Here is a 10,880-nt window from a genome sequence, read left to right as displayed (position 1 = left end):
GACGACGACGACGAGGACGATGACGATGAGCCATCGTTTGCGACTTCGTTTAAGAATTCCCGTCTGAGACATTTCCGCTGTTTCGTCGATTACGCGACGTTAAATGATAGTGAAACATCCCTTCTTGTTAATCCTAACTAAATTTTCCTAGACAACTTTTAGCCTAATTTAATTCTTACCCAGATATTTGATAGCGACGATTAGAAATCCACTACAAATCAGGGACATCGAAAAAATTGTCTCTAAAGGCCTGTGTCCACGATGCTAGAATCTATTCCATAAAAGCTGCAAGTTGACCGGCCACACATTTCTCGGAGCTAGAACTTGAACCACGTTCTAGCATCGTGGACACAGGCCTTAAGAATCGGGAAGAAGGAGGATTCGAATGTGTGACAGACACCCTACGTTCCTAAAATATCTTGTGCGTAGATAAGAAGTTCCTTTTCCGTCTACAGAAGGGACGAAGAATTGAGGGGTTGTCAAGGATACATCAAAACATGAAATGAGCCGTAGCTGCGAGAAATCCACCCCTTTGGATCGAAAAACTAAATTGTTCCACGGTAACCGCATCGGACGCTAATGGGTTAAAGTGCGCCAAATGTGCAGCGAACGGTGCGAGCCGGTCTTCAGCGCCGCTGCGATCCGGCGTTATTGACACACAGGTCGCGCAGGGGCGAGATCGTTTCGAAGATCCGCGTGAAACCGCGGTTAAATCCGACGTAAAAATAAAGGCGCGCTTTACGCCCCCGAGGGATCCGCGTGAGAAAGTGGAGCGTCCGAGGGTGAGCGGGGTGAGGGTGGGCGCAACCGTGGGATTTACACGCGCCGTCCGGTGGCGAAAGCGGGGGTGCGCGGGGGTGACGCGGCGGGAGCGAAGCGAGAGAGCGAAAATACGGGGATGAAAAAAAAGGGGGAGAACAGGGTGGCGCGGGCGCGAGCGGAAGAGGGTGGCCGTGCGCGGAGGGGTGAGTGAATCTCACGACCGGCATTTATGTAGCCCGCGTCTGCACTTAACTCTCTATGAGCCAATGAAGTGGCTAAATCACTTTACGACGGACGTTTACAACGCCATCGACCCCTATTTATTTATTACGCCGCTCCGCCGTCGGTACCTGCCCTCGTCTCTCTTTCCGCCTTTCGCGCCTTGTTTCCTCTCTCCTGCTGGAGGAGAGTAAACTTTCCTCCTACCCGTCCCGGCTTATATCCCGGGGAAACAAATTTAATATGTGTCGCGGGACAAGCGGCGCTTCGCCTCTCCCGCGAGCGCGAATATGGGAAATTTCATTTGCGGAGTCGCGGAGTCCGAAGCTGAAATTGCACACCCGCGACGGTTTAGACTCTATCGAGGGCGCGGGCAAATGAACGAAATTATCGAGGAGCACCGCGTCAGACGACGCGCACACGGTGATTATACGTATCGGTCCCCACGAATGTGTCACCCGTTAGTCAATTTGCGTGAAACGCGAAACCGGGAAATTCCCCGTCCTCCCCGGAGGAAATGATACTCGAGTTCTCCTTTCGACGAGCGTGTACAGACGACGGTATTAAGCCCGGAACGCTATAATACGATTTTCGGGACGACGTAAACTGGAGTCATTAACGAAGAGCGAGATGATTCTTACGTTTCTACATATACAAAACCGTCCCACCCTTCGCCGCAAAGAATGCAACCTCATTGAAATCCTCTTCGCCCGCCGCGATTGCAGATAATTGCGACGGTGGAGGGATAAAAGGATGGAAGGTACGCGCAATGTTGTTTACCGTGGCGCCGATCAATTTGAAGCGGAGTGGAGACTCGCTTAATTAATGCATTCTAGTCCGGCTCTCGCGCTTAATAAAGAAAAGAGAAGAAAAACCGATGTTCTCCCCCGGAGGAAGGGGGAGCCGGGGTAGGAGAGAGAGTTTACCGAATTCATTACCATTCCGTTAATGCCATGCATATTTATAGTCTCAGACGTCTCTGCCGCTGCGTCGTCGTCGTCGTCGTCGTCGTCGTCGTCGTCAGCGGGACAGTACTCGGTGACGTACGCGGATGTTCATTTACTCGGATTATCAAGAGAAGCGCATACAATGAATAAGTAGCGAGGGACTGTAATTTACGCGAAAAATCTCAGCAGCCGCGGTGACGATTTCTTGCCCATGCTTTTTTTTTTTGCAAATAAAGCATGTCAATGTTGTCGCGCCGAACATCTCCAATTCTTGTTCTACACGTAAACCGGAAAAAACAATAAAGTAATATCTGATACATGCAACTTGAACGATTGTTAAAGATAATCCGTGTACGTTCTCGTTTATCCACGATGACAGGTTTATTTAAGAAATGGAATCGATTGAAAATGGTAATTCCTTGAAAATAGTAACACGTATCAAATAACTTTTATAAAGTGCATTTATATTATTTTAAGCGAGTGTTTCTACATTTACCTTCGGTTTCCGTTGCGAGGTATTTAACTTCTTTTACAAACCGTCAGCTATTTAAATTCTTTCCTCCTTCCCCCCTCTCTCTCTCTCTCTCCCGCTCAAAATAACTTTGACTCGTTTATTTTAACACGTACAATGTTTTTTATAAATAAATTACGTAATGATCTTTTAATAAGATTATTTGAAATTTCATTAAAATCAGGATTATCAAAGAAAGAAAGAAAGAAGCATAGCGCTATCGCGGGCATGATTTGCGCTTTATTTCTAAAGTAATAAAACTGTTCTTCTCCGCGCGAGCGCGGAATATCGTATCGCCTTTACGACCCTTATACCAAGCGCTTAAATCAAACTTACCGAGGCCCTTCGTGCGGGTAGGAGGGAGTCGAGCAGCCAGGGAGAAGGGTTGTGCGCCCTATCGCGTCCCTTGGACTGTCCGCCGCCGTACGCTCGGTTATATGTAAAGTTTTGTCATTTGTGGTTGGGCCGTATTACACGGGTTCACAGAGCTTATTTTACGCAAGGGCGCATCTCCACGTGGAGGCTAATGAAACTTACGCTTCAAACCCTCAATCGGAGGGAGGAAACCGCCCCCTTCTGTTCGAAAATACTTTAAGATAGCGTAACGTACCGTTAGTTGCATGAAACCTTTCCGTTATACCAGTGGGAAGGGAGGAATTGCGGTTCGTGTTTAATTTCGGTGGAAAATTTGTTTTACGTATATCTCATTTGGCAGTTTATGCCCTTCAGTATTATGCAAATCCGGCAACACGTAAATATTGATATTTTCATTGTACATTTAATGGTCCATTATTATTGTGCATTTAATAATTATAACCGAGCGACATCAATTCACATTTCTGATTTTTAGTACCGGAATAAGTGACGTAATAGATAATCTCATATCGCCGTTGTAAATTGCGTCCGCGTTTTAGCGTTTTTGATGTAAAAACATCATATTTATGACACATTTAAAAGTGCCCAAATGTGATGTTTTTTTTTATTTAAATGAAAGCGTCATTAATGACAAAAAGTGTGTATACAGCGTAGTTACGATTGAAATGAAAAGGCAGTTACATTATTTAATCGTTGCACGGATATGCAATCCACTGCAGCAATGAGGAATTTTCTTCATTGAAATTGTCTGGCAATCGTGTGTAATTAACTCGTTCACTCGCATTGGCATTCGCATTTTGTTACAGCTGAATATTGAATTTTTCCATTAACAGCTAGCAAGCTCGTATAATTGCTATTTAACGAGTCATCCTTTTCCCCCCGAGACTGTAAATTAATTATTAATTTGCATAAAACAACAGCCTTCTATAATTTATTAGTGTTTCAAATACTCTTCAAAAACAACCGAAGAAGGAAGGACGTACATACAACAGTCCAGGAAAAGGACGTAATATAGAGCTTTTATTCACGAGTAATGCAATTGTTAGAAAATAATATATATTTTTATGAGCCACATCGTTTTTACAGTTGCAGTTTCGTAATAGCAGGACGGGCCCTTCGGATGTCGTCGACTTTCAAAGAGAAATGTCAACAGAAAAAATATTCGGTCTTTGAGGTCGGCACGGAATTAACCGACGTGATTTCGATTGCCGAATTTATTGCGCGTGACCACCGCGCGAATTTTAATCCCCGAACGACATATCCCAAGTCGCGCGAAGAACTACGCCATACGCCGGCCGATTCTTAACAGGAGTAGACAGATGGATTGAAGTGCGGAAGCTCTGTATTCAAGCACTAGCTGTGTGCGACGAGAGTCGCCGCACCATGAAGGGAGGGTGAGAAGTGTAGGATGAAGTAAAAGTGGAAGAGGAAGAAGAGCGAGATCGAAGGAGAGGAGGAATGGCAAAAGCAGGACGCTGCACTCGAAGTTGATGGCGTCAGCTGTTACGTACTGTTGTCGACTTTAGGTCGAAGCCCTACACCCACACCTTCTCTCTCTCTCTTTCTCTCTCTCGCTCTCCCTATTCCTCTTCCACCCCCCCCCCTCCCTCTCTCTCTCTCTCTCTCTCTCGCTCTCTCACACACACACTATTCCGTTTCCACGGAGAGAAGCCGACCGAAGGCGACGACGAAAAGAATATAATATTAAATCTCACCCTCGACCCGGACGGATAATCCGCGGTTTACGCCACGGCGACCGTGCACCGTGAGCACAGAGCGCCTCTTTTCGCGGCCCATGCGAGGAGACGGTACGCGAAAAGAGTTATCAGGCTTTCCATTATACGTATCTTACGTCTGCCTTCGCGCCTTGAAAGAAATCCTTCAGTACTCTCCTTCTCTCTCTTTCTCTCCCTCTCTCCTTTTTTTTCTCTACTCACCTCCGCCTTACATTTCGGTCCTCGCCGTCCTATACCAACGCGTGATTCTCCGGGAACTCAATTTGATGTCTTCTGTTATTCTGTTTGTACCGTTGCACCTCTTTCTGCTTCTCCCGTTCTGTTCCCTGCCGGAGCCCGAGGGCAAACCCCGCTTCTTCCATCGCTCGCGCAAACATTTGGACTGGGGTGGATCGGATCGGCGACAAGGAATTCCTTCTTCGGCCCTTACAAATATTAATAATTACGAGGCTATTTTCTGTGTAAACAAAATGTAAAAGTAATGGAGTGTTACACAACAAACGAAATAAAATAACAGCTTGTAAGCGGGAGGAGGGGCGGGGGGGGGTGCAGCGAAACGAGCATAACATCCTTTTCAATTTTCGCAAAAGTTTAAGCGCGAATAATCCTCCGTTTATAATTATCCGCGCAGAAAGCACCGTGCTCATTACGGCGAAAATATATAAAGCGAACAATACAAATAACGCATCAAAATAAACAACCCTATTTGCGCATGGATTCGGAGGATGATTCGATTGCCGAGAGTCCATTGATCGCCGCGAGCTCGGCTCGTTTAATCAGACGTCATGTTTATTCGCATTTATTCATCACGGCTTTTATTTTCCACATAATTACCGTTTAACAGTTCTGATCTTTCCGGATCATCTCGTTCGTGATGACGTATTGCATTAGCGAAAATCTCACGTTTCGATAACGCTCGATACGACGCGCACGCGGCGAGTTTCGCCGCAAAACTTTATTTTCGCAAACTCATCACGCCATTTCCTTACCGCGACATCACTTTTGTTATCGTCGAATAACGTTTGAAAATTAAGGAACTCTGCGGGATCTTCTGCAATCCTCTTTCTGACTTTTAACACAATTACCAATCTCTCGTCTCGCTTGCCTTATTTTGGCAAAAATTTGAATCTTGTCTTACAACTAAAAATTCAACGTTGAAAAGGTACAAATTAAAGATCGAACTTATTTTTAGATTAACAGTAAGTGATTAATTTCAAGATATCCTGTTACACATAGTTTCTTTCAATTACGTTTTTATTTAATTTTTCTAACTTCTGACGTAGCGCAACTTCGAAAATATACGGCGCAGACATTCGCTGGCATTAATTTATCGGAGTTAAATGCGAGAAGTTTCTCTTTTCCCCACGCGAATACGTATTCGCGACGGCAGTTCATCTCTCGCGGTCCCCCGCTGATTCTCCGCGAAAATTCTCGAACGCATAATTTCATAGAAATATCTCGCGTGTTTCATGGATCTGTCCCGGGGCTCACGCGGACTTTTTTCTACTCCGCCGCGCGGAAAATGGCTGCGGCTCGCGACGCACGGTCTGCCGGTGTCACGATGAAGAATCCACTGCGGTTCATTCCCTTTGTCCGTTGTTCCCCCCCTCCTTCTTGTTTTTCCTCTTTTTTTTCGAGCAATCATATAACTCTGGCCCTCGTGTACACGTTATTCTATTTTAACGCCCACGATCACGGGCCTGACTGGAATTTACCATTGCCGCATATGCTTCAGCCGAGCACGCGACGCCACATCATGGTCCTCGGTTTCTGCTCGTGACAATATCTCCTATTATTCGCGCGAACGAAATAACTTTCCGACGTTGATACCTCCAAGATAATTATTTGCGTTGAACGAGCGAAATGTCCCAAACTTACATAGAGGACAACAATACTGAGAATCTTTTCTTCGCCAGTGATTATTTTAAAGAAAAAAAGGAAGAATTTTTCGTCGTATCTGGCAATACTTTATTAAAGGAATTACACCTTTGTGTAATTGCATAGAAATGCATAGAAATTTTTTACTAAATTTTAATTATTAAATGAATAGTACTTTAAATTTAAATCTTCATCTAAAAGTTCTGCTAATATTATAAAATATTGCATTACACTGTGTAGCATGCAGAGTTTATTAATATAATGAATGTAAAATATGACAAATGGGTTATTTTGAACTTGGACGAGATTCGTAAATTATATGATCACAATTCTCAAGCAACGCGTGATTAAACAAATATGTAATATACATGTTATAATACTTCAAAATTATAATTCAGAAATAATTACCTATTTTCAACATATATAAATTAATACTTTTTATTTGCAATATTTTTAATGTTCTTTAAATAAATTCGCCACTCGGACGAATAAATTTTTTGAGGCTTTGAGGCTTCGAAAATTCGAAGCTTCGAAGATTTCGAAAGTTCAAAGTCAACTTCGAAGCTTCGAATCTTCGAAGTTATCAAAAGTAACTGCCCTACCCTATAGACACGCGTCATCGCTGTAACAGCGCCGAAATCAGACATATGTAAAGTTTCACAGTACAGAAGTAGATGTTGCATAGAATCATTTGTTAGCGTACATAACACAGGTAATGGAAAACCGACGAACAGCGAGCGTGTTGAAAATGACGAATCTGAAGATTCTTAGTCTTAAAATTTTTACTTTACACAACGTAATAAGTTTTCATCGTCTCGCAAGTAGTAAAATCTGGCGAGTAATCCGTCGAGTAACCCGGCAAAATATAGAAAATCGAATTTTCCCGGTTTTGCGTTATTTGATACCGTTGGCTCGTTTTCCGTAACCGAAAGAATCGTGTTTCGGTCGACCGGTGTAACCGGTCGGTGGAACTGAAAGTCGCGCGGCTCTTTTTAATTGAAATACATACGAGAAACGAGCTTGTCGATAGAAAAATCGGCCCGACGCGAAACAACGCCATTGCGCACATTGTTCCTCAAATGGACTGACGCAGAAGCAACAATAAATATCGATCTTCCGCGGTTGAAAATAAGCTCGATGTAAAGCTGGCGGCGGTAATGCTCTCGCGTCGCGTGTCTCGCTAATCTAGCGTGAAGAGCAGAGATCGATTTCGCGTGGACTGCATCTCATCAGGTATGTAGACCCATTAAATCTTCGGTTACCATTGTCACGTACGGGTCTTCTAAACTTACACAGGCTAGAGGGAAATCTATGAGTGTCTATATAAGTTTAAAAGATCGCTGGGTTACGTCGGAAATTGAGGGATTAAGGTGCATTTTGGTGGCTGAAATATAATTTTACGCGCCGCACATAATTTCCCGATCACGAGTGTAATCCTAAAGGTAATCAGACGCGTATCGTGTAGATCTCGCCTTGAGCACCTGGTTACTCTTAAAAATTGGCGAGAATCTTAAACGCGGCGCGGGAAGGCAGTACATTCGAGGTTGCGGGTGTGCCGTGTGATACACGCATAAAAGGGTGCATTTCGCTCTATAAATGTCAACGTCAATCCTCTTTTTTTCTTCCCGTCCCCGTGTACCGTGGCCGAAAGAATCATGTTTCAATTCGCGTTACATTCGCATGCGACCGAAAATGCGACGGTGGTGTATTTAACTGGATTTCGCGCGGAAGCACTCGTGGGACTGCACAGTGCTGGAACGGTCGGCCGGTCGGCCGGTCGACCGGCCGGTCGGTCCGGCCGATCGATCTCGACAATTTCGGCGCCGACAGGTCGAGAGGGCTCTGACGCGGTTACTGAAAATCTAAAAAAAAAATAAAAAAAAAGAGGGGAAGAAAACAGAAAAAAATTTGGGAGGAATGGACACGCGGCGGTCCGGGAGGGGAGGGGGAGGGGCGCGCGCGCGTGGAGAAATAGCGGCGTCAACGACTGACAAAAAAGGGGCGCGGGCGCGAGCTGTGTTTCAGGAGGAAAATATTGCGGCGCGATAAACGTCACCGATAAGCGCGTGGAGACGACCAATAAATTTTTTGACGGTTGACGGTGCCCGCGAGAGAGCGAACTTGTTTAGTGACCGTCGGAATTCGAAATAAAATGCGCCTCCCCCCTTCTCTCTCTCTCTCTCTCTCTCTCTCTCTCTCTCTCTCTCTCTCTCTCTCTCTCTCTCTCTTTCCGTTTTTATTTTTTTTCTTCTCGTCGTTTTATTCACCAACCTTTCGCAGAGGGAAGTCCACACGTTGGAGTGCGTAACGGCGCGCAGGAATTTTCCGCACGTTGTTGGGAAGTTTTTGTTGCAGTCACGGGCGCGCAGGAAACCAATTTTTCCTCTTTTTGTCGTTTTTTAATGAAATCAAACTATTTCTTTCACATGCCGTTTGACATTACTCCGTTTTTTCCCCCATAGAAACAATTTGTCAATGTGGATGTACGAGGTGTTTCAGGGAGAAAGAGAGAGAGAGAGAGAGAGAGTCGATTTTTTTTTTGAAACTACAAATATCGAGATGTCAATCTTTTCGAGCAGCCGGAAAGTTACGTCCTCGAGTCGAGCCAGAGGAACTGAGCGAATAATATATCTTTATCTGTCATTCACCCTTAAGTAGGTCGTAAACTTTAACAGAGGATGTATATGAATGTAATTAATAGCGGTTATTAATTGATGGAACGCTTATGCAAGAAATAATGCTCATAGAAGCGAAATGTGGTAATTAAAACATATACTATTGACAAGCCTGAATGATCGTGTTTTAGAACCCGCGGGCGAAATCTTGTTAAAATAAATGTTTAATCTAGGAATTTACACGAAATCTGACGAAATACATATTTAATTATCGCTGAAAGTTTAACTTTCCCTGGAAAACGTTCGCTTCCCGGTTTGAGCGCTTTAATGGATAATATTCTCGAGCTTTATATTTAATCTCAGAAAATTAAGAATTTAATATTTTTAGTTAAACGATTCAAGTAAGACTATACAGAGAAGTACGAGAGAGAGAAAGAGAGAGAGGAGCGGCCATTGCTGGCGGATTATCTCGTGCAGAAGCTCGAAACGTAAAAGGGTTGACAAGATAAAAAAAAGGCATCCGCCTCGTTCCGTACATCATCGGATAGTGGCTAGTATAAATGGGTGTCGCCGATAGCCCTCGGCCACCGTTGGGAAAACCGATAGCGCAACGATCATCGAGTAAAAGCGTGATTGATAAAAAAGGAAACGCGAAGCGGCCATTGCCGCTCTCCTCTCTCGCGGGGATCGTATCTGCCGGCAGTAGCATCGAAATAAAATGATTATCACATGCAACGATAACCCGGTCGTTAAACTGGCGCGAGTAATAAAACATTGGAACCACCGATTGTCGTTTAAACGCGATAATTTACCCAGAAAAGTGTTTTCCTTTGATGACGAACCTTGGGGAATGCAATTTTTCCGAACGCGTAACGTAATAAACGTTCAAGATAACCGACGGTATAAAAAGTTTACGTAGCAACTCGCACAATTGATGATTCAATAATTTTGAATTCTCCGACATTTTAAACGCAAATCTTATTAATAGCCTCCCGTGTAGCTTATCGAGTGACTCGAGAAGAATTATGAATCCGACAGCCCAGAAAAGAGAGAGAAATTTAATCACAGAAGGTAACGTCACTATTTCGACATAGATTCACGATAGATGATGACTCGGGATTATGTTTGGAGACTGGGTATTAATCCAACAATCCCGGCGCACACGGCGCATTCTCTAGATGTCAATAAAGGGATAAAGAGATGGAATCGACTTTGCTTGCCTCATACTGAGATATCGACTTTGTCCGCAATATCCGGCGCAGATATTTTGCAACGGTCCGAGTATGTTTCACTCGATTCTTTATCCGAAAGCGATTTCCGAAGATCCTCAAAGGTAGAAATGAAAGTCTTTTTTATTAGAACGATATAACCATACAAATTAGAGAATGAGTTTTGCGTTGCTTTTTATCAACGACGTTCGTAATCGCGTCAGCAGTTTAAAACTCGAAAACATGCTACGTACGAAGTGCACGTTTCATGTAGAAATAATTTGAAAATAACGCCTGACAATCTTAAGGTAGTCTGATGATGTCAAATAATTCAACTGTTATAACTAGGCGCAATTCTCTAGTGCTGTTTCACCTTTCCCATTAAGATAATTGAAACGTTTAATTAAAATTCACGGCAAGTAAATTTTTAATATCACTTAAAAAATCTTATTTCGAGAGAGAAATACAATTGCTTCCAAGCCTCCGATGTTAATATCATCGACGCAAAACATCCATCCCTATGCGTGTCAAAAATTGCACGTGTAGCAAAAAGTTTATTATGTATGTATTATACATACATGAGCGCGCGCGCGCGCGCGCGCGCGGAATGACGAATATCGCACGTTGGT

Source organism: Vollenhovia emeryi, unplaced genomic scaffold (genome assembly GCF_000949405.1).
Source record: "Vollenhovia emeryi isolate VEMERY1.0 unplaced genomic scaffold, V.emery_V1.0 DF939226.1, whole genome shotgun sequence".
Taxonomy (NCBI): domain Eukaryota; kingdom Metazoa; phylum Arthropoda; class Insecta; order Hymenoptera; family Formicidae; genus Vollenhovia; species Vollenhovia emeryi.
The sequence above is the reverse complement of the archived record's forward strand: the minus strand, read 5'-3'. Positions refer to the sequence as shown.